This window comes from Sphaeramia orbicularis, chromosome 21, assembly GCF_902148855.1.
Source record: "Sphaeramia orbicularis chromosome 21, fSphaOr1.1, whole genome shotgun sequence".
In the NCBI taxonomy this organism is placed as follows: Eukaryota; Metazoa; Chordata; class Actinopteri; order Kurtiformes; family Apogonidae; genus Sphaeramia; species Sphaeramia orbicularis.
In genome coordinates, this window is record NC_043977.1 from 57,642,340 (window position 1) to 57,670,245 (window position 27,906).

General features: G+C 40.7%; 1 long non-coding RNA gene across 1 annotated transcript in view; it reads right to left on the reverse strand.

Moving 5' to 3' along the window:
• The window catches only part of LOC115412719 (uncharacterized), a 56,136-nt gene that overhangs the window by 9,628 nt on the left and 18,602 nt on the right, over positions 1–27,906 (reverse strand). The window contains exon 2 of the long non-coding RNA XR_003934376.1: positions 18,555–18,560. This is a non-coding gene — a long non-coding RNA (uncharacterized LOC115412719). The remainder of the gene's footprint in view (positions 1–18,554; positions 18,561–27,906) is intronic.

The window sequence follows — 27,906 nt, forward strand, 5'->3', positions numbered from 1 at the left end:
AATACAATATTTTTCCATCCTGCCTTTTACAGTCCTTCCTAAATGTGTTCCCTCCACAACACCTATCATGTCTGAGTGAACCGCACAGAATTATGGGACATAAAAGTGTCCTGACAGGCTGTACAAATCCACATTGTCTACATTAGTGGCTGAACTCGGAGCAGCGTCTCATGAATGCGAATGCACGAGCTGGAGCCAGAACATCAGCAGGTTCATAAATATCTTATTCTTACATAGGCATTCTTATAAGAGCCTACAGTGACGGCGCCCATGTGCAGGAAGTGCTTTAAAAATAGCTGCATAAGAGCAGCTGGGTGGAGATGTGCACGCACAGCAAATAATGACGATAATAACAACAACAGGAGACGCTTTTCCGTTGGACATCTGTGTAAAACTCTACCGATATTTACTAAATGTCGAAAAAAAACAGAAGAGCAGAATGTCATGAAACTGTCGTGTAAAACTTCCTGCTGCCGGTGGGACACCTCTTTGGTCCCTTTGACGCTCTTCCACACTGTCCTCTGTAGTGTTGGATTTATGTCTCTGTCCTCCCTAATCTATGTAGCGGAGCTTCATCCAGTAAATGCACACACAGTCCAGTCCAAATCAGAGACCGAGCAGAATTCAAACCACGTAAAGTGTTAATTCATGCATTAAATAAAGACTGAGTTGAAATCTGCAGAAACAACAGACTTTTGGCTCTGGGAGTCCACTTTTACTTTGTCTAAAGTAGGTTGGGTTTAGCTACAAGCCACACCCATTTTTATCTTATTTTGAACATTAATCTAGTCACGTTGGAAACCCCCCTTTTCAGTGTGTCTCTGATAGGATAAGGTGTTTTTGGTGTCTGTCAGCATTGGTCCAAACATACACATATGCAACTAATTCCCAGTATTAGTTTATCATATATTAATATGTAACTTTTTCCTAGAATATGTAAATTATTTCTGAGAATGTCCAAAATTTCCGCTCAGGTGTACTTCTTTCATACACCACATTTTCTGAAACTTTCCATGAGCTCCCATGTTCTTTGTGCCCGCCTCATTTTGTAACTTTCCATAAATTCACATGTTCGTTCTTTGTGGGTCTCCCAGAAAAAAAGTCAACTACTCTGTTACAACCTCCACATTACACCAAGAATAACTTCTGGCATTCAAATGAATACAGGTGACATACTTTTGAATACAAATTGAATCTTTTTGATTAAAACAGATTTTTTGACACCACAAAATCACAAATGCAATGATTTGTTTATTTATTATGTCACGAGAAGTCATTCCACAAACATGACGACCAACACAAATATCATGTTGATTTACAGATATTTTCATATTTGTCTCACAGCGCCCTCTAGGTTCTGGAAACACTTACATTTCTCTGTTGTTTTGAGTCTAGAATGCTGGTTCCTCATCTATCTCTGACTAAATTCTAAACTGATGTGGTTTCCTGCTGTGTCCACACACACACACACACACACACACACACACACACACACACTCACACACACCCACACACACACACTCACACACACACACTCACACACACACACACACACACACACACACTCACACACACACACTCACACACACACACTCACACACACACACACACTCACACACTCACACACACACACACACACTCACACACACACACACACACACACACACACACGTTTGGGAAAAACTCTTCTTCTTCTCTTGTTCTAACGTCCATCAACATCTGTTTTTTTTTGTTTACATCACTATAGTTGTGCAAAAAGGTCATTCCATTGCAGTTTTTTGCGATACACCAACTCTTGCAAGAACAAAAAGTTTTCATTGAAAAACAAAAGTTTTGGTGAAATTGTCATTTTCCCATTAGATACATTTTTATGCGTAAGTTACGGTCACGCAATTTGAGGGTCAATGGAAAAGCGACTAGAGATAATTAGTGTTAGTGGGAAAGTGTGAGAAAGATATCAGACAACTTTAAAGGTGCAGGAGACTTTCGTGACGAAGTTTTCATCTAATCTGTCCATCCTCAGTCCGATCCTCAGCATCATGGATGTGTTCGTCTGTCTGTCATTCCTCAGCTGAATCTCTTGCATTACGGTGAACAGTTTCTTAGTTCCATCCACCACAAACAAACCTGTGTGTTTACATTCAGAGCTGGGAGGGAACTCGGGCATCTGAGGAATTTTTTTGTCGCGCGGTGCATTGTGGGAAACGGAGGTTTGCGCTGCCGCCTATGTCAGTTCCCAAATGAAATATTCTCTCTATCTAAACTTTCTTAAGTGATTTATGACCATTTATTATAATAATACCCTCTATACTTTGCATTTTTTCAGTGTAAATCATGTACTTTCCTATATTTAATTTATTGATCATGCAGATGTTCATTACAGCTCAGAGTAAATTCAAAGGGAAACAGAGAAAACGAAGCCAAAGTGTCTTTTTCAGTCCGATCTGAACGTAAACCCAGTGTGTCCATCCACTGGCACTGATCCAACTGCATGGGTTTATTATTATTTTTTCTTCAATTTTGTTCAGTTTGTGGCTTATTTTGTAAATGTTACTGATTATTGTGTTGATTTGCGGTTAATTTCCTTTTATTTGTTACTTTGGCTGTTTGTTCATTTTGTTTCTTGTTTTATTCTTCTTGACTTTATTTTCGTCAGTTTTGTGCTTACTTTTTCCACATTATTTATTATTGTGTAGGTTTTTTCTCTTCATGTTCTTCTTCATTTCCATCCACTGTCATTGATCCAACTCCATGGGTTTTACTGGTGAACCAATGTTGTAGAAGATAATGGTGTTTCCACGGTAACTACAGAGCCTCTGAACATCCAAATACGGTCATATTTGATGACCATGAAAAGATGAAGAACTGTATTTGACACCAGTTACTGGCATGTATTAATAGAATTAGTGGATCAACAGGGATTAAAGAGTTTAGATCAGCAGATGGATGTTTGGGTCTTTATGGGTTAATGATCATTTTTTCATTTAGATTCTTGGTTTGAACATGTTCAGATGTAGATTCCTGCTGTTCCTGTGTTCTAGGTTGATAATGTGTGCACGGTCTTATTAATATTACAGAGTGGTTGTGACATTGCTTTGTTTTTGGCCCACAGCCAAACACTACCTGCACGTCTTCATGTCTTCAGACCTCCAGCTGAGTTTGTCCTGTGTCATCATAAACAGTCACACATGCGTCCGTCTGTCCGTCTCTGCTCAGATCTCATAAACACAGGCCACTATAAACATGTGCACTGAACAACAACACGCCCATAGTTCATCTTTTATTTTATTATTTTTTTCCATGCACTTGTTCTTGACAGACGCTCACATTAAACATGGCCGTCCCCTGAGTCGTCCCTGTTGGGTTCATCCTCTTTCCCTAAAGGTTTGTTCTGTCACAGATGCTCTTTGGGTGCAAATGAGGAAACGATTATAAAGGAAGTAAAGGTCAGGCTGTCTGCAGCACACACGCTGTTGAGCTGTTGTTCAGCGTCAAACACAAACGAAATGGGATTGGACAAGATGCAACTTCATTTATTTATTACCTCCGCCAAGTGAAACGGCAGAGGTTATGTTTTCATCAGGGTCTGTCTGTCTGTCTGTCTGTTAGCAAGATAAGTCAAAAAGTTAGACGGATTTTCTTTTTACTATTATTATTGTTATTTTAAATTAAATATTTAAATAAAAATGTACTTATACATAAGGAACCACACAGACACAATATATACAAAAAAATAACAAAAAATATACAACAAACCTACAACCCTATTAAACCCCAAAAGAAGACAAAAAAAAACTGAAGAAAACAACAACAACAACAACAACAACAACAACAAGATAAACCAGTGTTCAGAACTCAAACCTCCTCCTTCACCCTGAACGCTGTGCATGTGTGGATCCACTCTGTCTGTTTAAATCCAACAGTTTCCAGGTTGTTCCATACACAGAAACAGTTGAATCTGGTCCCAGTCATGTGTCTGTCCAATTAGATTCAATTCACATCAATATTAGTTGAGTTCTAATTTTAAATGTGTGGGAAATGGGATTTTCAGTGTTCAGTGTAAATGTCCACAGAGTCCACATTCCACAGTGGATGTGGACAATTTAGTTCCACATACAAGAGACTGTTCTAAGCTACAGGTGGATCCAACTGGAGGAGAATCAGAGTCGTTTGGAATTTTGGATGAATTTTGTAAAATGTCTCAGTGATGACAGATGGAAAACTGTAGATGTTGTGACCTTGAACTTTGTCCTACTGGGACCAAAATGGACTGGGTTGGTCCCAGGGCCTAGGCCTATCTGTGGGGAAGATCTGGGAAAGATGGGTGGAAGAGTTTTACACTGAAGATGAGAACAAACAAACAAACAAACAAACAAACAAACAAACAAACAAACAAACAAACAAACACACACACAAAGTGATCCCAGTACCTCCTGGAGGAGGTAAACATATAATCCACTCCTCTTTCCACTGCTCAGGGCTGATTCAGAGTTCATATAATGTAAACTAACAACACATGTCTGCGTCAAAAGGACACAGGAGACAGCAGGACTGTTGACAGTAGAGAAAAAAGGATTCCATTGTTGATAAAAACAAATTAATTTGTCCACAGACAGAAAACTGAATCTTTTCCAACTTTCAAAAGAAAAGTAAATCATGCACCCGTTGCACAAAAGCAGGTGGCAGAGGTTCCTTCCACTTAAAGACAGTTATACGACGGGACAATAGTGAACAAAAAGCTATGGAGTCACTGTGGGCTTTGGACGATCCCAGCGCAGGAGAGGAGACTCCAAAAATGACCAGTAGGGGGCGTGGTTTCACTGATTTACCCAAAGCAGTGCTAATCAAAGCAAAACTGTTATTCCAAAGAGTATTAAGTTTTGAGCAAAACCAAAATGGACAGATTTTCAGGAAATGTTGATACTGGCACAAGGAAGAAATGATTACATTTTGGTGGTGATCAGGGTGGGGGTGGGTGGGGCTGATCTGCCTTAGTGGAGCTCTGTGCTCTCCGAGTGTTTTTCTAGTTTAGTTATGTATTTATTTATTTGGTAAAAACCAGAGTCTTCAATATAAACGGAGTCGCAACACTTCCATAGACTCCTGTTGTAAAAAAAATGGCGGACAACATATGGACCTAGCTCCAGGTTCTGGATGGGCCGATAGTTCCAAACACTGAGTGTAACACCATCAGAACACGTTCGTTTCTATTCCAGCTGATCTAGCAATTCCAGCACAAGTTAATAAGATATGGTCATCTTTGAAATGGTCCCGTGTACAGGGTGGGGAAGCAAAATGTACAATATTTTGAGGCAGGGATTGAAAGACAGTGTATGACCAATTAGTTTATTGAAAGTCATGAGAATTTATTTGCCACAAGAAAATGTCCATAATAGAAGATGTTTTTATTCTATGTGTCCTCCTTCTTTCTCAATAACTGCCTTCACACGCTTCCTGAAACTTGTGCAAGTGTTCCTCAAATATTGGGGTGACAACTTCTCCCATTCTTCTTTAATAGTATCTTCCAGACTTTCTGGTAATAGTTTTGCTCATAGTCATTCTCTTCTTTTCATTATAAACAGTCTTTATGGACACTCCAACTATTTTTGAAATCTCCTTTGGTGTGACGAGTGCATTCAGCAAATCACACACTCTTTGACGTTTGCTTTCCTGATTACTCATATGGGCAAAAGTTTGTGAAAAGGTATGGATAATAGTGTTAGGTATGATTATGACATCAGTATATGTTTGGGTTCAAAACAACTGACGTAGTGTCTGCTGAGAAAAAACAACTAAATGTTCAGTGTACATTTGGCTTCCCCACCCTGTATTTCCTGTATTAGTGACATTTCTGTAGTAAATTTCCTTTTCTTTGGTCTGTGTTAGCGTTTGTTTACTTTTCTATCTTCAACACCTGTTCTGTTGGATTTTCAGCTGTAGTCTTATAGTTAGCTAGCTTGACTGGTCCAGCTGATGAAATTTAACCACTAGAACCACAAATTGTAGAGTTTTTACGATAAGGTAACGTTAGTGCAAATGTTATTATCGGTGGGTTTTATTTTAGTTGTTCTGTTGAACCTGGTGGTGTTTGCTTCAGTTTGTCAGCTGAGGTCATGTGATCATTAGGAGGACAGCTGAGCTCGGATCAATAAAAGTTCATTAAAGTTATTATTCATGAGTTAAAATAGGAGAAACTTCTGTACCTTGGCGTTTGTAATATTCAACTCATCCGAGAAGAATTCTGTTAAGTTTTTAGTTTGCTAATGTTGATTTTTTAATGAGTTTAGCATATGTGCTAATGCTAACATGATAAGTTAGCCTGTATGCTATCCTGTGGTTAATGCCTTATTGTGTGTGTGTGCTAATGCTAACATGTTAAGTTAGCCTGTATGCTATCCTGTGGTTAATGCCTTATTGTGTCTGTGCTAATGCTAACATGCTAAGTTAGCTTGTATGCTATCCTGTGGTTAATGCCTTATTGTGTGTGTACTAATGCTAACATGCTAAGTTAGCCTGTATGCTATCCTGTGGTTAATGCCTTGTTGTGTGTGTGCTAATGCTAACATGCTAAGTTAGCCTGTATGCTATTCTGTGGTTAATGCCTTATTGTGTGTGTGCTAATGCTAACATGCTAAGTTAGCCTGTATGCTATCCTGTGGTTAATGCCTTGTTGTGTGTGTGCTAATGCTAACATGCTAAGTTAGCCTGTATGCTATCCTGTGGTTAATGCCTTATTGTGTGTGTGCTAATGCTAACATGCTAAGTTAGCCTGTATGCTATCCTGTGGTTAATGCCTTGTGTGTGCTCAGAGCTTGGCAGACACACAGTGTTCACAGATAAACACTGTTTTCTGATTGGACCACAGTCTGAGAACAGAAAAACTGAAAAATGGTAAATTGTCTCTCCTTCCTGGTACAGTACAACTGAAGAATGAATGAACTTATAAAGTTAGCATCACTCACATAAGTAGCCTACCCAAGCTAACACCAACCTTTCCCTCTAAAATGTCAGTTTTCACAGTAATGAAGTCGGTCCTTTCAGTGGTCGACCCCACGACTCAGAAGTATAAAACACACAACAGTACACACAGTAGTGACACAACGGTTGTGTGTGGTTTATTTTTTTACCATGATAGCTGCTGTTTGTCCGTCCCATAGAAGAACATGAGAGCCCTTTGTTTGGAACTATTCAGGCTGACATGAACCATGTGATCACTGGAGCGGCGACATCAAAGCGTGTCGTAACTCTCTTTATAAGGCTCTGGTAAAAACGGTGCAGGCTACCTCGGCCAAGGGATAAAATAAAGATAACTTTCATGTTGCATCGCAAAATTTGATGAGAGTTCTGTTTTGATTTTTTACAACTGTTTCACCATTTGATTTGAATAATGCTGTAGTGTTTGGTTTTAAACTCGTCTACATGGTCAGAACATAACAAAAAGTAGTTAGCCATGAGGTTTGGCAACATATTAACACTTTAAATATAATAATGTGCTCATACCTGAAACAATCTGAAATCATTAAATTTCACACAGATTGATGGAAGGAATTTGGGTAGATTTTAGTTTTGTTGTTGCTTCAGATGTTCTAAAAACATAACGTATACTCCAAATATGAGCACAGTCGTGTGGACACAAGAGGACGATGAGTTCATGGAACAGCACTCCTGTTTAATGGGGCATTTCACTGTGGTCGGGGTTACGTTCTACGGGTTAGGGTTAGGGTTAGGGTTAGGGGATGACCAGATTATGACACCGCACCGACACAAGAACCTGCATCAAACACAACACATCAGTGACACAGGACGTAACCCCGCCCACGGGTGAAATGCCCCCAAAAATAAGAGTCCCTTCATGGAACAGTGGCAACAAAACGTCCTTACTGCTGATTGTCACAGTGCACATGCTAACGTCTGATTGGTTCTGTGGAAATAGACACACCCATATGTCGTTGCCACAGTACTGTGGGAGTAGACACTGTCAAAATTAATTTGGGACCTGCCACAAAAAAAGGGTCTTTATGGGTTAAAAAAACAGGGGAGTAAAACATCTGTTTGTGGAGGTCAGTAGAAGTATAAATGTAAATGCTGATGTGGAACTCCAGAGCAGACCAGTGGAACCACATGACTGACAGCTGTAAACACAAACCCTACAGAGTTCAGGGAGCCTCGTTCCTCTCAGACCAGCTGACCGGCACATGCTAAAGGGAATTCTAGAATTCACAAATTATACCCAAGGAAAAAGTCAAGTATATATTTATTATGTCGGTGGACTGAAATGGTGTGTGTGGGTCCAGTGTGCTTTGCCCAGTGTTTCCCAGTTCCATGTCAAACTAGTTCCAGTCTGCTGGTGAACACAAACATCCACTGGTCACTCGCTCACTCGCTCGCCCACTGCCTTACTCCCTCCTTTCCACTCACTTGATTGGTAAGCGGTTCTCTGTCACCGAGCCGGGTCGTAAACTTAAAAAACAATCTGCCCCGTCCCATAAATCATCACAGAAAGCGAGAGTGTGGGGGTGTGAGCACTGCCGCAGGCTGGAACTGAACATGGCACCTCTTAAAGTTGAAGCTATTGAAGAGAATTATGATCAGTGCATCTGTGAGGCCTTTAGTCTGTGTGGAACCCACCAGCTGATGTCATTTACACTGGGGGGGGGGCAAAATCAATGAGACGGAAGGAGAAGCTGGGGGGGGAGTGGGGGGGGCACAAACAGACAGAAGCTGGGGGTTCAGGAGGAGAAGGTTGAACAGCAGCAGCGCTTCAGCGCCCCCCCCCCCCCCCCCCCACACACACACACACACACACACACACACACACACTCACACACACACACACATACAAACACACACACACACCCCCGCTGCTTTCTGAGCATCACTCTGGGTGGTGAAGTGTGGTCATAAATAGACAGCCACTGGACCCCCCATGTGAGCGCTATTTATACACAGCATAATGGAGGGGGGGGTTGTGGAGAAACCACCCCACTGTGGAGGTGATGGGACACTCCTACTGACCTGGAGTGGACAGAGGACCACAGTGACCCCACAGTTTACTGGTTCCTTCCACCCTCACATATGTTCACACACACAGTGTTGGCAGCTGGTCTTTCAGACAGGGGGGGCTCACTGTCGGCTTACATCAAAAAAAGTCAAGTTATTTAAACATAAATTCAGCCCTCTGTTCTGTTTTAAGAAAAACGTTCATTTCAAGAAAATGTTGAAATTCTGTTAAATATAACCCAGTTAGTCCAGTGGTTGGGTTTTCTTCCAGGTCAGTAAATGAACAGTTCATTTGGTTTCTGTGATTCCACAGCAGAATGTGTGACGGTATTAAACTGAACTGTGTCAGTGAAGGAGCAGATCTGAAAACAGCTGTCAATCAAACCACATTCAGCCTTTGGACCCATCCTCCAATCAGCACGCGGAAGCTCAGCGTCCGGCCCGGCCGAGCTCCGCCCACGGCTCCATTCACCCCCAGAGACGCCGAGCATCCAGGGGTGGGACAACATGGTGTCATTTATCCAATGATCGTCCAGTTTAGAGTCAGTTTAAAGCAGTTCCACTCAGTCCCATTGAAGTGCATGGACGCTGAGTGTCTACGGACAAATGCACTGAGCAGAGATGGAATGAACAAACACAGACACGGGAATGGAGGAGAAGTGAACAACATCCAGTCCACTGATCTGGGATCAAACTGATTCTGAACCAACTGGTCTGAGAGATGAACGTGTTCCAACACATTTGGAGTCAATGAAATGAAAACAACTGAACAGATTTGAGCGTTAAATTTTCATAATTTTAGGGGAAGCTGAGCTTCCACTGCAGTCGGACAGAAAACACCTGTGGTCACACATTACCAGTCTGTTGGCTTCCAAACTCTACAGCTTCAGCTCTTGATTATTTTTGTATTTGAGTAATCTATTATTTGAAGAGGCAAAAAATCTAGTAAAAATGTGAAGCAGACATGTCTAAAAAAAACCAAAAACAGACTGTAGACCTTCTAGAAGGCCTTCTCCTAACAGCACATACTCAGTGGAGTAGAGATGAACTTTCTGACGTGTAAGAAAGTGTAGCTATGAAAGAAAAACACCTGGAAAACTAATTTTGCGAGAAAAAAAACCAAACAAAAAAAAAAACTTGATTTAGAATTTAACTAGAATTTTCTCACAAGATATAGAATGAATTAGATTTGCAACACAAAAAGAGGCTGATTTCCAGCTCCTTCTCATGTGTCTAAAAGCTGAAATCGAGGATCATATGTTCATTTAGTTAAAGGTACGTGTGGGACCGACTGAATCTGTCACTCACTCATTTCCTGACCCTGAACCCTGAACCCTGAAGTGACAGGAGCACCCTGAACCAGAGTCCAGTGGGTTTCCTGTGGTCCTGCTTCCAAATGCTGCACAGTCCTGTTATTGGCTGGAGGTGGACACTCAGTGACACACAAAAAAGTGAAAAACAGAAACTCCAGGCAGAGGACAGAGCACGTAAACACACCAGCACAAGTACGGAGTGAAAAGGACTGAACCCTTTAACCCAGTGGTTCCAACCTTTCACTACCGACTCCATTTTAACATCACACATTTCTGTCGACTCCAGACATTCAAAAGACAGACTTTTTTTTTTTGCTAAAATTAATTTGCTTTTGATTCAGTAATAATTTTCTATTTTCTATATTTTCTATGTTTTCTATATCCTCTGTTTTAAATCCAGGTTAATTTTAGATGATATTTAGTCTATATAATGTCTATTATTGTGGACAGAGGCAGTAAATCCAGGTGTAGATTACTGCACAAAGGCTCAGGATCTGTCCAGTCAGTCCAGCTGGGATTTACAAGGAGGACAATTAATACTGAACAAACAAGAACTGAAACTATGAATTATGAAAGAGCTGCAGCATCTGAAACTGACCACAGTGAACATTTGACACAGAAACAGAACCACAGTGCTGCAGTTTCACAACCACAGTTTGTCTTTTATGGACTGGGATTGTCTCTGTCAACTCACCATATATTTTTATTGGTACGTTTTGTTTTTTTTATTATTATTTTTATCAATAACTAGAAATTTCACCTGACCCCAAGGTTATAAAACACTGCTTTAAGCCCTGATCCCAGGTAAAGGTGAATATATGAATGTGGTCTTTCTGTTCAGCTGGAGTCCAGTCTACAGATTCTACCTCTAAACAGATGCTTGTGTTTTCATATGAATGACTCCACAGAGTGGATTCTACTGCATGTGACTGAATGACCTGTCTTGTGTGTTTTTGTTTTTGTGCAGTGGATCACTAAGCTGAGGCTGTTCGACCGTATATGATTCAAATCAAGTCAAATTCACTGTGTTCCACTATGTGAGAAAAACATGTTTTCAGCTTAAAGGGGGAAAAAAGAAAAGAAGAACATGTGTGGTAATGTCAGTAGAAAGTGTAGCAGATATTCTAAAGCTGCTCTGTTCTCCTGCTCTCTTGGCGCTCTCCGCTGCCTCTCAGCGTTTTGACTTGATTAAAAAGCCCCCAGCAGTTTGTAAGCGTGTGGTAGGTGTGAGCGCACACCCTGACAGCTTACCATACTGATTATTCAAGCCTCTTAAGCTAAGCCACGGCACTGGAGTGATGAACGTCAAGTCCCCTCTTTCCTCACACCGTCTCCGTTTCTGCCTCTCTTCTGCTTTCTGTGAAAAGCAGTGACAGCTTGCAGAAGGCAGACCTGTTGTCTGCAGAGCCCAGGGATCAGTGACACACACTGCCGAAGCTTTATTTAGACATAATCCACACAGTGTGCAGCGCACGCTCACAAGTTCATGTACAGAGCTGGTTTTTCAGTCTCCAGGCTGCGCTTTGTCCTCCTCTGAGGACCGTCCACATTCAGCAGTAAGGACCATCTGATACACACTGAGATGAGGATCCTGTTTTATTCATACAGGTCCTGTCCAAGGTTGTTATTGTTAACGAAAACTAACCAAATGACCAAAACTAGAAGTGTAAAAACATTTTCATTAACTGGAATAAATAAAAACTATAAGTAAAAGAAAAAAAAAAAAACTAACTGAAACTGTATTGTGTGTTTACTAAACTAACTAAAACAGATAAAAATTATGGATAAAATTCCCTTTGTTTGCATCTTTGTCAATGTTGGATTGATACAAAATCAATTTCTTTGTCTCTCTCAGTTTTCTGTGCTGTCTCCATCCGACACTTTTTGCTCCGTCACTTGTGTTCACTTGTGGTTTCCAGTCGTCTTCTGGTCCCCACTCTACCTGGAAACATGGAGACTAAAGCAGCAGAGTCCTGTCTGGGATTGATTTGAATAGGAGCACAGAGAAGAAGAGAAAAGAGACGACTAAACTACAACTGAACTACAACTGAACTACAACTGAACTACAACTGAACTACAACTGAACTACAACTGAACTACAACTAAACTACAACTGAACTACAACTGAACTACAACTGAACTACAACTAAAGTAAAACTAAGCATTTAGAAAAAAATGAAAACTAATAAAAACCATCAAACCTTCTCTAAAAACAAATTAAAACGAACTGAATTAGAGAAAAAAAGTCCAAACTAAATAAAACTAAACTAGAATGAAAAATCCAAAACTATTAGAACCTTGTGGGGACCAGAAGACGACACTAAACCACAAGTGACGGACCGTCAAGTGTCATATGGTGTATTTATTTCCTGTATTTGGGGGACCAAGGTTATTATCGTTAACGAAAACTAACGAAATGATGAAAACTAAAATTGTAAAAACATTTTCATTAACTGAAATAAATAAAAACTATAATTAAAAGAAAAAAAACATAACTAACTGAAACTGTATTGTGTGTTTACTAAACTAACTAAAACAGATTAAAAATTATGGATAAAATTCCCTTCGTTTTCATCTTTGTCAATGTTGGATTGATACGAAAGTGAAAAACAAAACTAATAAAAACCATTAAACCTGCTCTAAAAATGAATTAAAACGAACTGAATTAGAGAAAAAAAAAGTCAAAACTAAATAAAATGAAACTAGAATGAAAAATCCAAAACTGTTAGAACCTTAGTTCTGTCTCCAGAACAAACTGTAAACACAGACTGATTTACGAACGTCGCTAATTTGCTTGCTCGTGCAAAAAAAATGATTCAGATTTATTAATTATCATTCCATAAGAACATCCCAGATGCTGTTCCAGAACGAAATAGCAAAATGCACAGCATGAAATAAAACACAGAAAAACAATCTTAAAAACACCAACTGAAAACCACCCAGATATCCTCCTGTAACACGTTCTGTGTCCCATCCATGTTCCACCACAGGAGGGCGTTTGTGCAGCGTCTCCTCAGCCTTCACATGCCCGACCGCCGCCAAACTCACAAAATAAATACAAACATCACCTGAATATCGACCAGGCACCATTTTATGTCTGTATTCAAATGTTGTGAGGCATGCTGGGAGATTTGAGCCTCTCATGCTATCGTACAATGGCACCACGGGTACAATGCTGCTAGTATGATCACATATTAAAAACTGCACTGAAATAAATAAATAAGTAAGTCAGTAAAGGTAAAAAAAGAAGTACTGCACGATGGAGGGGTCATGGTGTGCACATGCTATCGACTTGCGTATCATTGGTGATCCACTCCGATCGTCTGTGGAAATGACACCAGGTCAAAGTCTTGGAGGCCGCCCTGTTTAAATGAGGCTTTTACGTGTGCTACTGGTTGTTGTCATGGAGACAGCCCGCTGTAAACACTGCTGTGGGATCCACCAGCACTGATGGAACAGTGACTGAATGATCCAGACGTTCAATGAACCGTAGGAGGAGTTTAGAAGGTACTGATGACCCCGCCTGTGACTGGACCCAGACCAGCCCCCAGTTCTTCTAGACCAGGGCTGTCCTAACCCTGGTCCTGCAGATCTACTGTCCTAACCCTGGTCCTGCAGATCTACTGTCCTAACCCTGGTCCTGCAGATCTACTGTCCTAACCCTGGTCCTCCAGATCTACTGTCCTAACCCTGGTCCTCCAGATCTGTTGTCCTAACCCTGGTCCTCCAGATCTGCTGTCCTAACCCTGGTCCTCCAGATCTGTTGTCCTAACCCTGGTCCTCCAGATCTGCTGTCCTAACCCTGGTCCTCCAGATCTACTGTCCTAACCCTGGTCCTCCAGATCTGCTGTCCTAACCCTGGTCCTTCAGATCTGCTGTCCTAACCCTGGTCCTCCAGATCTGCTGTCCTAACCCTGGTCCTCCAGATCTACTGTCCTAACCCTGGTCCTCCAGATCTGCTGTCCTAACCCTGGTCCTCCAGATCTGCTGTCCTAACCCTGGTCCTGCAGATCTGTTGTCCTAACTCTGGTCCTGCAGATCTACTGTCCTAACTCTGGTCCTGCAGATCTACTGTCCTAACCCTGGTCCTGCAGATCTACTGTCCTAACCCTGGTCCTGCAGATCTGCTGTCCTAACCCTGGTCCTGCAGATCTGCTGTCCTAACCCTGGTCCTCCAGATCTACTGTCCTAACCCTGGTCCTCCAGATCTGCTGTCCTAACCCTGGTCCTGCAGATCTGCTGTCCTAACTCTGGTCCTGCAGATCTGCTGTCCTAACTCTGGTCCTGCAGATCTGCTGTCCTAACTCTGGTCCTGCATGTTTTAGATCACAGGTGTCAAACTCCGGTCCTCGAGGGCCGGTATCCTGCATGTTTTAGATGTTTCCCTCTTCCAGCCACACCTGGTTCAATTAATGATCAGCTCATCATCATGCTCTGCAGAAGCCTGATAATGATGTAATGGCTTCCAGGTGTGATGGAAGAGGGAAACATCTAAAACATGCAGGATACCGGCCCTCGAGGACCTGAGTTTGACACTCCTGTTTTAGATGGTTCCTCCTCCAGTCCACCTGACAGTCCTCATCAGTCTTCTGCAGAGGCTGATGATTGGCTGATTATTTGAATCAGGTGTGTTGGAAGAAGGAAACATCTGAAACATGCAGGATAGTGGATCTGGAGGACCAGGGTTAGTGACCCCTGATCTACAAGTTCTCCAGTGGCATTGTGGGTAGGACATGTGATGGAATTTGAACTTCTTGATCTGATTCCCTTCTCTGTTCCCCTGTCCTCACCCAAATCCCCCTGCTGTGTGTGTACATTTTCTCTAACGGTAACAAAAGGTGACTGATTGTTCAAACCTGGAGTTCATCCTTCAGTCCAAAGGCCCTTTGAGGAGACTGGAGGTGTCACTTACAAATGTGACTCACCCAGTAAAAGGTGGATCTTGTGAGGAGCTCTTTGTTTTTTCTTCACAATCACCCCTCGTGTGCAGAACTGACCTTTCTTTGCAAAGAAGTTAAATCTGTTTGGCCGGCAGAACTCTGTTTCATTATTCACCAGTAGCAGAGCAACACTTCTGTAACAGACATACATGTAAAATATTTGTTCTTCTGTCATTCCATAAATGTTGATGTGATCAGAACAGATTGGTTGTGGGCGTTGCCTTTGGTTGGGCTTAAGCCCCGCCTCCTCAGCCAGTCTATGGTGAAGCTGTCCCGGTTCAAACCTGCCTTTAAGACCAGATCAGTATAGACCAGGGGTCGGCAATCTGAAACACTCAAAGAGCCACTTGGACCTGTTTCCCACCGAAAAGTGAACAGCAACTTTGACAACTACAGTGAACATAAGGCTGCGTATACACTGTTTTTTACCTTAATGTTATGTGTATAAAAAACATAACGTGTGCGCACTTGAAAACCCTCGGCCTCATTTATCAGGTGCCCTACTGCCCCCGCTGGCCTGACGGATGGACAGATGGACGACCAACTGATGACACTACCTAAGTAAATAATAAAAAAAATACCTCTATGAGGTTCAGCACTGGACAGCGCTACGGTTTCCTGCTCCTTCTGAACAGGTTCAGCACTGGACAGCGCACAGACGGCTGTGGTCAGTTCAGTAGACACGCTGCAGCAGAGCAGACGTGTGCAGCCTGAAAAGACAAAAAACAGACAAAAAAGTGGCTCTGGCTCCCAAGTAGGACTGGCTCCTATCATTCACTCGACAGAACTGGCTCTAACAGCTGCTACGTTCATGACAAACACGTCACTAATCAGAAAACAAGTTTTATCCTCGTCCACTAACAGATGGAACTGACACTTGAAGCCGTTTGCCATTATTTTATTGAGCGACAAAAAATTAAACATGTTTTACTTTAACGTTTAAAGATTGCCAAAATTTTCAAATTTAGAATTACGTAAAAAACAAAACAAAACAAAAAAAAACCCAAATAAACTCAAATAAAATGTATTTAAATTAAATTAAATGTAATTATTCCTGTTCCCAAAGCCACACAGGGCCACAGCAGAGGGATGAAAGAACCACATGAGGCTCCAGAGCCGCGGGTTGCTGACCCCTGATATAGACGATAAATCAGCTACTGCAACCAGTTTCAGCTTTGGAAAATCAGATTCCGTGCACTAAATAAATATTTGCTTCTACCCCTCCCAATAATTTTGTGAGTTCTGGCAGAAACGCCCATATCTCATATTCATCAGGTTAAACACAGTAAATGCGTTGGACGAGTTCTTTTACCCATTTGACAGACTCAACCTCAGTGCGTCCTGTTAGGAGATCCGCTTCAATGGGTTTTTGCGTGAACAGTCAAGTTTGCGCAGTTTTTACACAAATAAACCTTTAGTAAATCACACCCACAGACTCAAACACTGGATGATGGACGTCCACTGAATAAGTGACTACATTATTTTCAACTTAAACCTGTTATCAGCTGATGGACGCCAAATGAGGCTGATATTGGCCAATATTAGCTGATGTGTCCGGAGTTGGTGTTGGTTTTTTTTTTTATTATTATGTCATTGCACATTACGCATTTTAACTCCACCTTATAACCACATAATTCTAATTACACACAATATTTTTGCACACTTATTATGTATATTTATTTAATTATCATATCCTCCCAAGACCCAGAAATGCATTTTTATCCTCTGTAGGGAAAAAAAGATTTATCTAAAAATGCTGTCCATTACAAAGGACACTCCATTAAAAATAAATAAATAAATAAAAATAGTTTTTTTAATGTATCTGAAAAAACTGTTGCATTATGCAGTTTCCAATCAAGACAACTGTTTAACGTAAAAAAGCTAAAACTTTCACTTTCCTGGGACTCGGGAGGATATTGACAATATATTGTCTAATACATATAGAGTGAAATAGAGCAAATTACTGTTCTGATTCTGTGTCTACAGTGTTTTCATATATATATATATATTTAGAGCTGTAAATGTTTGTATATTTACAGGTTTATATATCTATATCAGAGGTGTTTTCTGTCAGACTGCAGTGGAAGCTCATCTTCTCCTAAAATGACTCCCATTAAATGCTCAAATCTGTTCAGTTGTTTTCATTTCATTGACTCCAAATGTGTTGGAACACGTTCATCTCTCAGACCAGTTGGTTCAGAATCAGTCTGATCCCAGATCAGTGGACTGGATGTTGTTCACTTCTCCTCCATTCCCGTGTCTGTGTTTTCTCCTCCATCTCTGCTCAGTGCATTTGTCTGTAGACGCTCAGCGTCCATGCACTTCAATGGGACTGAGTGGAACTGCTTTAAACTGACTCTAAACTGGATGCTAACTGGATAAATGACACCATGTTGTCCTGCCCCCGGACGCTCGGCGTCTCTGGGGGTGGATGGAGCTGTGGGTGGAGCTCAGCCGGGCCGGACACTGAGCTTCCACGTGCTGATTGGAGGATGGGTCCAAAGGCTGAATCCCGTTTGATTGACAGCTGTTTTCAGATCTGCTCCTTCACTGACACAGTTCAGTTTAATACCGTCACACATTCTGCTGAGAAATCACAGAAACCAAATGAACTGTTCATTTACTGACCTGGAAGAAAACACAACCACTGGACTAACTGGTTTACATTTAACATAATTTCAACGTTTTCTTTTTTCAGTTCCATAATTTAATCATTTCTTGTTCAGTTTAATATGGTTTTGTAGACAGTTAAATCAGTCATACTGTTGGCTAGGTCAGACTGAACTAACTCTCTAACAGGTGCACATGAAGGCAGACAGTGCTAATGGAACAGAGGACGAATTTATGTTTAAAGAACTTGACAATTTTTTTGATCTAAATGGACAATGAGCGTCCCCTGTCTGAAAGACCAGCAGCTGCCACTGATCTATAAATTTTATTTTTCTCTTTCTATTGTATGATAATTTCTTTCCTGCTGTTTTTAATTATACTTCAACACCTGAACAGTTTCTCCCTTGGATTACTGAAGTATTCAGACTCAGTTTGACTCAGTCCTCTAGTGTCGGCATCACCGTCCTGTCGTCCATTCCAGTTCAGTGCATGTTTGTGTTTGTGTTGAGGTCAGGTGTGGTGGATATGAACCAGGCTGTGTGTGTGTGTGTGTGTGTGTGTTGCTAAGGCCATGGCCACACCCACTGAGCCACAGCTGACCGACAGATTGGCCCCAGCCAGGGGCCAGACACACACACACACACACACACACACACACACACACACAGAATGTTGGCATGGACGGTGGAACTTTGTCCTTCACATTTCATGGACAGACTCCATTACTGGTTTCGTTGCAGACAGACCAGTGTACGTGCACACTCAGCTGGTCCAGGATATTCAAAAGTTCTGCTGTTTCTGCTGTTTCTGACGACAACAAACACTAAATATATTAGATTTACAAATTACAAACACAACAAACTGCTTTACAGTGCAGACTATTTAATACATTACATTTCAATACAGTAAAAAAAAAATGTCTTAGCAAATTAAATTGATTGGGCTTTTATAACAAAACAATTTAATTAAACTAACTGCTGCAGAACAGCTGTAGTGAAAACTGTTGTTTTTTTTTTGTTTGTTTGTTTTAAATCTTCACTAATCTAGTCTACACGCCCCATACTAGGGTGTTGTGGTCTTACAACTGCCCCCTGGGCCACCAATAAACAATAATGACCATGATACCAAAAATGTCTGAACATCCTAAATTCAAATGTTACATATATAGAGATGACATAAAAGGAGAGCACGACATGATGTAGTCAGTCTAAGTCAGCTTTCTGTTCCTTTGACCACATGTGCATCACATACAGAAAAGTCCAACTACAAAACTCTGAGGCCCCGCCCTGCAAAATGAACAGAGTAGAAAAAAAAAAAAAAAAAAGAATAGTACCCAGGTCATAAAACCCTTTAGAAACAAGTGGTTCCAGGCGCAACAAGCCCCGCCCCTCATGTATTGTAGCTTATGTTGGCATCGATCCAGCTGATGTCATCATGTCTATGTGTGTGTGCTGATGTCATCATGTCTATGTGTGTGTGCTGATGTCATCATGTCTATGTGTGTGTGCTGATGTCATCATGTCTATGTGTGTGTGCTGATGTCATCATGTCTGTGTGTGTGCTGATGTCATCATGTCTGTGTGTGTGTGCTGATGTCATCATGTCTATGTGTGTGTGCTGATGTCATCATGTCTGTGTGTGTGTGCTGATGTCATCATGTCTGTGTGTGTGCTGATGTCATCATAGACATAGGTTAGGTTTAGTTTAGGTTAGGGTTGTAAATGTGCCATTATTCTATGTAGGTATTTTAAAGCTAAATTTTAGACGTATATTTTACTTTACTTTTTAAATTAGCCTGAGATTTTAGTCAATTTTAATGTATTCATTTACTTATTAGTTATTTATTCTATATTGCTCTGGCTAATCTGTGCTTGTGCTGGGACAATGAAAGATCCCCTCACTGTGGCTATATTAGTAGAAATGAGTGTAGCCACAAAAAGCCACAGCCAGTCTGGGTCCAGTCTGGGTCCAGTCCGGTCCAGTCTGGGTCCAGTCTGGGTCCAGTCCGGTCCAGTCTGGGTCCAGTCTGGGTCCCTGCAGCGGGACGCGTAGCGGACTGTGGCGATGAGCATAGCTCCCCCGGAAAATTTTGGGAAAAATGAAGTCTTTTTCCTGCATTCTGGTGCATTTTGAGCTTAAACATATGTTCAATTTGGCTTCAGTTTCATACAAAAAAATCATAAAAAATTAACTTAAGTCAACATTTTCATCTAAACTATTTTTATTTCTAATCTAATGTATAACAAAACAATAAATGATAGACTTATAAATACAATTATCCTGACCACTGATGTTCATGAGATTCAATATAAAATAAATTTACCAGTGAAACCTCTGAGTATGATCCCATACATTAGGGATGCACCCATACCACTTTTTTCCAGACTGAGTATAAGTACTTATTTTTCAGTACTTGCTGATACCGAGTACCGATCCTAGTTGTTAATAATCCCATTCCAGTTGTTAGTTCCTTTTGTAAATGTGCTTTATTGTCGTTGTCATTAGTCTGACTGGAACAAAGTGCTGCTACTGACATTTAATGTGTTGGAATGAGCGTTTGTCAGTTAATCCACCAGGGGGCGCCGCTCTGAATGAACCATACTGGACAAATACCACGAAGGAGAACAACGTTTTTTGAGGAGAAGAAGAAGAAAGACGGTAATAACAAACCTGTAGACGACAGAGGGAACACTACTGTGATACTAATGTTGCAGCGTTTTCTCTGTAAGGTTTAAAAGTTTAGCTTCAGCAGGAAGAGAAAAGACAAATGAGTGAGAGGTTTGGTTTTCACTTCTGCTGGTGGTGGTCTGCACCGCTCCGTACGCCTCTGTGTGAATTCATAAAAAATCGGAAACGTTCAGGTGAGTTGGATCGCTGTCGGCAGCGCTCTTCAGTAGTGGAGACCACATTTGTTATTTTCCTTGGTTGTCACTCGGACATTTTCGATCACAGATGTAAGTTGGTTGATTTTACCAAAAAATACCTTCGCCACTGTGGCTACACGGGTTGAAAACAACTTCACCAACCAGGAAAATGCATCGCCAATGGAGATGTGGCGATAGGCTAGCACAAGCCTAGCTAATACGGGTCCTCAGTAACTAATTTCATTCTTTCTCTGTGATGGAATGATAAATAAACTCCTTTGAATCCTTTGAATACGCTGTGTTTCCACTGGCTCAACTCGACTCGGCCTTTTTGCATTTCCACACGTAAAAGAACCTGGTACCCGATACTAGTTTTTTAGTACTTGCTCCGCCGAGGTTCCAAAACAGGTGAGGAAATACTAACATGTGACGTGTAAACACTGCAGACCTCTGATTGGTCAGAGAGCTGTCTCTGCGTCTTTTAAAAAAACAGATTCTTACGTGCACAGTAAATATATTCGTAGGTTCATCTGTGGTGACCGCCTGTAAAACAACACCACGGACAGTCGGGGAGGTTCAGACATTTCTGTCCTTGGTGGACGATGAAAACATTCAGCGTGAGTTTGACGGGACGACAGGCAACAAACGAGTTTATCAGCAACTCTCAGAGCAGACGACACAGAACATACACACGTGCGGTGTCGCTATGACGTCCAGGTACTGTAAAGTGGGTAGTGTCCTGTAATGGAAACAGTCGGGAATAGAACCTGGTACCAGAGTCCAGTCAAGTTGAGCCTAGTGGAAATGCACCAATAGACAAACTTCACCCATTATAAGTAAAGTAGCTCGTTGAGCCGTGTGGATCCACAGGTTCCAGACGTGGTCGTTTTTAGACTGGTGTGTATTCGTACATGCTGTACCACATTTGTCCAGCAGTCACCGCCAAAGTGTTGTGAGTAGAACAATGCGACTGCACAGATCAGGGCTCTCCAACTCATGTTCTTTCAGGTTCCACATTCAGCCCAATTTGATCTCCAGCGGACCAAACCAGTGAAATAATAACAGAATAACCTATAAATAATGAAAACTCCAAATTTTTTATATGCAAAAAATGACATTAAATTATGAACGCATTTACATTTTACAAACTATCCAAACAAAAAAGATGTGAATAACCTGAAAAAAATGAAATTTCTCAAGAAAAATAAGAAGAAATAATAAGAAAAAAGTGATCAATATTCTGCCTCAACTTATGATTTCTCCATATGTGTTACAGATCAGATCTACCAAGACACAAAATAGGCAGAATATTGTGAAAATTACACTTATTTTCTTTAGACATTTCAGGTTGTTCATATTTGTTCAGGTTATTCACATTTTATTGTTAAAGGAGATCAGAGTTTAATGTTGTTTGCAGTAAACCAAAGAAAAAAAAATGGTGTTGCCATTATTTAAAGGCATGATGTCATATAATTTTTTTCACATTAAACCAAGAAGAACATTTGGAGTCAGTATTTCTAGGTTATTCTGCTGTTATTTCAGTTTGATGCCCTTGGCTGTTAATATCTTCTGCACTTTGTAAATTCATCTGGTGGGCCAGTTTTGGCCCCCGGGCCGCATGTTTGACACCTGTGGTACAGACGGTTGTATTCCAAAATGACTATCTCCCAGAATATTGGTCCTATCAACTTGCCATTTTCACTTCTGTCTTCTTCGGTAGATCCGGCCCATAGTGGGTCACTGACGGTGGGTCACTGGTGTGTGAGTGAAGTGGGTGAAGAAACGCTGATGCACAGATAGTGGGTGGATCAGACTGAACTGTCAGTTTAATACAGGACAGCTGTGGTGGTTGGTTGTGTTTAATACTCATCTGTTCCTGTGCTGTGAACGTCCTGCAGCTCTGACAGGCCTTCACTGTTCCATGTTCAGTCCTGTCCTCTGTTTCCTTCTTTCTAATTCGGTCCTCTCATTTTAAAGCTATCCTTCTATGCTTTTCCGTTTCCCTGACACACTTTTCCTTAACACTGTCTACACTTTTTTTTTAAATAATTTTTTTCCTTTTTTGTTCAGTTCCTGAAGCATCTGCAGAAGAGGCTGCTAAGTCAGCGAGAATACAGCGAGTGTGCTTAAGCAGATATAGAAAAGGCAGCGAGGAGGAGCTGGAGAAAGCCCTTGTGTTGGGTGTCTGCCGCTGGCATGTGCTTAGCGTCTTAGGCTGGGCTTTAACGGAGGGAGGAAATGGGGCAGGTTTGAAAAAGAGGAGCTTAAAATCCCATTAGTCTGTGCCGGGCTCTCCACCTCTGCATATGTACACACTCATTCATTAATTGGGAAAAATTGCAAACAACTGCCCCGAGGAAAGTTTTTCAAAATGTTACCACGTACTAATGTTATGATATGAAGGACAACATTTCAGTAGAAATTCTACATGTATTTACTGCAGCTGCACATTCACCCCGAAACACACAACAATAAAATTATAAACAATATTTATTATAACTAAATATGAAAATACGTGTTTACTGGCTAATTTAAAAACTGCAGAATTTGTGGACTGTAGACGACATAATATGTTGACTCCAAGGTTCTAATAGTTTTGGATTTTTTTCTTCGCCAAGGAGGTTATTTTTGCTGATGTTGGTTTGTTTGTTTGTCTGTCCGTGTTCAAAATAAGTTGAAAAGTTATGGATGGATTTTCAGGAAATTTTCAGGAAATGTTGATACTGGCACAAGGAACAAATGATTAAATTTTGGTGGTAATCGGGGGGGGGGGGGGGGGCACAGTGGGGCCCCACTGATCGGCCTTGGCAGACGTCTGCGGGGGGGGTCTGCGCTGTCTGAGTGCTGTTCTAGTTTTTAATTGAAATAATTGCCTATATTGGAAAAAAATCATGATGCAACAGTTTTTTCAGATGCATTTTTTAAATTTTTTATAGAATGTCCTTTGTGGTGGACAGTTTTTTTTTTTTTTTTTTTTTTTTATACATCTGTGAAACTTGTGTCTACAAACGTGGGCAGAAAACCCATAGCTGGGTCTGAGGAGGTTAAACCCAATTATCTACAAGGAGCACACTAAATATTCCACGTCACCTAGAATTCAGCTCTCCTGTCATGCAGCGTACTACTGCGCCTCCATTTCCCATCATGCAGCGTTGTGCTTCCGTCATTGTAAGGCAACTGTATTCCAAAATGACCAACATCTTTGAAAATACTGGTCCTATCAACTTGCTGAAATATTTAATGTGGAGACGGGACTATTCCTCAGTCGGAGGAACCAAACGGGCCTATTTGCCTTGGCAGAGGTCTGCGCTCTCCAAGTGCTTCTCTAGTTCATTCTAGTTTAGTTTTATTTAGTTTTGACTTTTTTTTTTTCTCTAATTCAGTTCATTTTAATTTGTTTTTAGAGCAGGTTTACTAGGTTTTATTAGTTTTCTCTTCTTTTTTTTTTAAATGCTTAGTTGTAGTTCAGTTGTAGTTCAGTTGTAGTTCAGTTGTAGTTCAGTTTTAGTTCAGTTGTAGTTCAGTTGTAGTTCAGTTGTAGTTCAGTTGTAGTTCAGTTGTAGTTCAGTGGTCTCTTTTCTCTTCTTCTCTGTGGTCGTATTCAAATCAATCCCAGACAGGACTCTGCTGCTTTAGTCTCCATGTTTCCAGGTAGAGTGGGGACCAGAAGACGACTGGAAACCACAGTGAACACAAGTGACGGAGCAAAAAGTGTCGGATGGAGACAGCACAGAAAACTGAGAGAGACAAAGAAATCGCTTTCCTATCAATCCGACATTGACAAAGACGAAAACGAAGGGAATTTTATCCATAATTTTTATCTGTTTTAGTTAGTTTTGTAAACACAATACAATTTCAGTTAGTTATGTTTTTTTTCTTTTAATTATAGTTTTTATTTATTTCAGTTAATGAAAGTGTTTTTACAATTGTTGTTTTCATCATTTCATTAGTTTTCGTTGACGATAATAACCTTGGTTGACAGGAACTATGACTTCACCCGTTGGTTTTTGAACTGCTGTATTTTATTATGTTTTATATTACTGTATATAATTTGCCTTCACCATGTTGGTCTTTTTTTAGCTGAAAGTGACCATATTTGAACTAAAGGGTGGAGCTTAAGGAGCACAGGTGCTCAGAACCATCTCCAAGGGTCATGGATTAGTTTACGCTCAATGCTAGCTGTCACGACTGAACAAAGAATGCAAATGCACGACTACAAATAAAAACCTTCAATGTAACAGTCCATATTATCAAAAAGTACAAAGAAGAGAATCACTCAATGAGGCTAAAGGTCTAAAAAAAACAAAAGACACAGACAACAAACAAACAAAAACACAAAATTTCTCCCAATGGAGGTAAAAAAACAGAAAAATAAAATGGGGTCAAAAAAACTTAAAGTCACTCTGAGAAGAAAAAACAGTTCACTTAGTTTAAGAAACCATGAATTTTCAACATGGCACACACACACACCTGCACACACACACACACACCTGCTCATACACACACACACACACACACACATACACACACATACACACACCTTCTCCATCCTCTGCTTTCCTCTCCTCTTCCTGTTCATTCATCACCAGTTGCTCTTTCATTCATGAGTTCAGGTTCCAGATCAGGTCCAGATCAGGTTCCAGATCCGGTCCAGATCCCTGTCCAAGATGGACGACCAAGTCATTGAACCAAACCAGGTCCAATCCAAGCATCAGTCCACTGTTCTGCTGTAGAAGGACCCTGGACTCCTGCTCAGTCTGTGAATCCATGGATCCTCTGCTCCAGAACTAATGTCTGTGACGTGTGGACAGATTTACCACAGCAGAGTCCTGTTGGTGAAGTCATACTCATGATGGAGAAAAAACAATCGTACAGTTGGATTTCCTGTTTGTAACTGTTGGTGTAAAAACGTATTCATTCGTCTTCTGATAAAATACACACAAAACATTTAATGTACGACTGAACTCATTCAACAGTTGACACAGATTTGTTTTTTGTACAAATACAGACTAATATGCACACACTCCTATCGTATGCACATGAATATTTGGACAGTAACCTCACCCCAAACACGACTGTTTATTATGACATTTCAAACCCAAAGGGTCAGTGTCAGCAGAGCATGTGCATGGTTTTAGACAAATGTATACATCATACTATGTTAATAAAAGATTGATTGATTGATTTAGTGGTAAAATGTGCGACATGAAAACATGAAGAAAATAATTATGGATTTTTTGTTTGTTTGTTAGCAACTGTAGTGTAAAATCAAATCTTCCCCACAGATAGGCCGAGGCCCTGGGACCAACCCAGTCCATTTTGGTCCCAGTAGGACAAAGTTCAAGGTCACAGCAAGGTCACAACATCTACAGTTTTCCATCTGTCATCATTGAGACATTTTACAAAATTCATCCAAAATTCAAAATGACTCCATTTCTCCTCCAGTTGGATCCACCTGTAGCTTAGAACAATCTCTTGTGTCTGGAACTAAATTGTCCACATCCACTGTGGAATGTGGACTCTGTGGACATTTACACTGAACACTGAAAATCCCATTTCCCACACATTTAAAATTAGAACTCAACTAATATTGATGTGAATTGAATCTAATTGGACAGACACATGACTGGGACCAGATTCAACTGTTTCTGCTGTATGGAACAACCTGGAAACTGTTGAATTTAAACAGAAAGAGTGGATCCACACATGCACAGAGTTCAGGTGAAGGAGGAGGTTTGTGTTCTGAACACTAGTTAATTTTTTTATTTTTTTTTAATAACCATATTCATTTCAGTCATGTGATTTGTCTGTATGTTATGAAACCATTTCAATTCTACAGAAAAAAGTGAAACTACAAATTAATTATTATTCAGATGAATGAAGTTTGCATCATGTGACTATTACCAGAACCACTGATGGTTCTGGTAATTTCATCTTAATTTAAAACATACTGATAAACCACTCACATGTGCTGAGCTTGTGTTGCTATGTGACCAACAAAAGAAATGGAAGTGACAGTCACAGAGGAAACCCTTCAGATTTTTGACATGTTTCAGAGCTGCTTTTGAGCCCAGCTTCAGTCTGTTTCCCTGCAGGCAAATCCAAAGTGGAAGCAGATTATTTATGCAGCATGGTGTGATCTGTGCACACGGAGATTTGATGGAATGTGATCCACTGGATAATTCATCTGTCTGCATGAGGCAGCCGTATGACATCATGATTACCCCCCCCCCCCCCCGAGCTGTTTCACTGAAGCCCAACATACGACTGCTGTGCAGAAGCAGAACCAGCAGAACAGTTTAGAACCGGACCAAACACAAACACATGGACGAAGACAGAAACAGGAAGGGAAAGAAAAGCTTCAGCCTAAGTGTGAGTTAATTACCCGTGCCTCTGCAGACAAAGGGTAGAAGTATTTAAGAAAGACGTTCAGATGTAGGAGGCTCTTAACTTTTCCCTGTCGTTGGGATTAAGTGGGTAAATACTCTGAACATCAAAGACTTCGACTGTCAAATTCATCTGAAGGAAAAGCAGGATCTGTCTGCACTGAAGGTAGACACGGAAATATACTGAAACAGGCATGGAATTACACACACACACACACACACACACACACACACACACACACACACACACATTAAATATATAAGCCTCATTTGCAGACAGTTTTAAAAATCCAATACAAAAGAAAATCTATGATTCATGAATCCTTGTTATTCGATACATTTCCCTCTTTTTTGAATGTGTTTGAATGTGTTCAAGTAAATGACACATATACAGTTTTTAATCACATATTTACTTTAATTGCATTCAGATTCTTCAAAATGTATGAATTAGGGCTGTCAACATTAACACAGATTAATCCATTAACCCAGATTAATTAACCCACTGTGTCCACCGGTGTTACATGCAGAACCTGAACATTTAAACACCTATAAATTGCGTCCATTTTTGTCAAACGCTCTGCCTTGCATAATTACTTCAATTCCCAAAATGCACCTGTGAGAGAATAAAGAGACATTTAAAAAACTGGCTCCCTGTGAGTTTCAGGATGAATTTTCAAGTGTTTCTATTGGTTTTTAAAACTCTTAATGGTCTTAGCCCTATTTCTTTATCTGATTTGCTTTTAACATATGAGCCCTCTGGGACCCTCAGGTCCTCAGGTCCTAATCTCTTAAC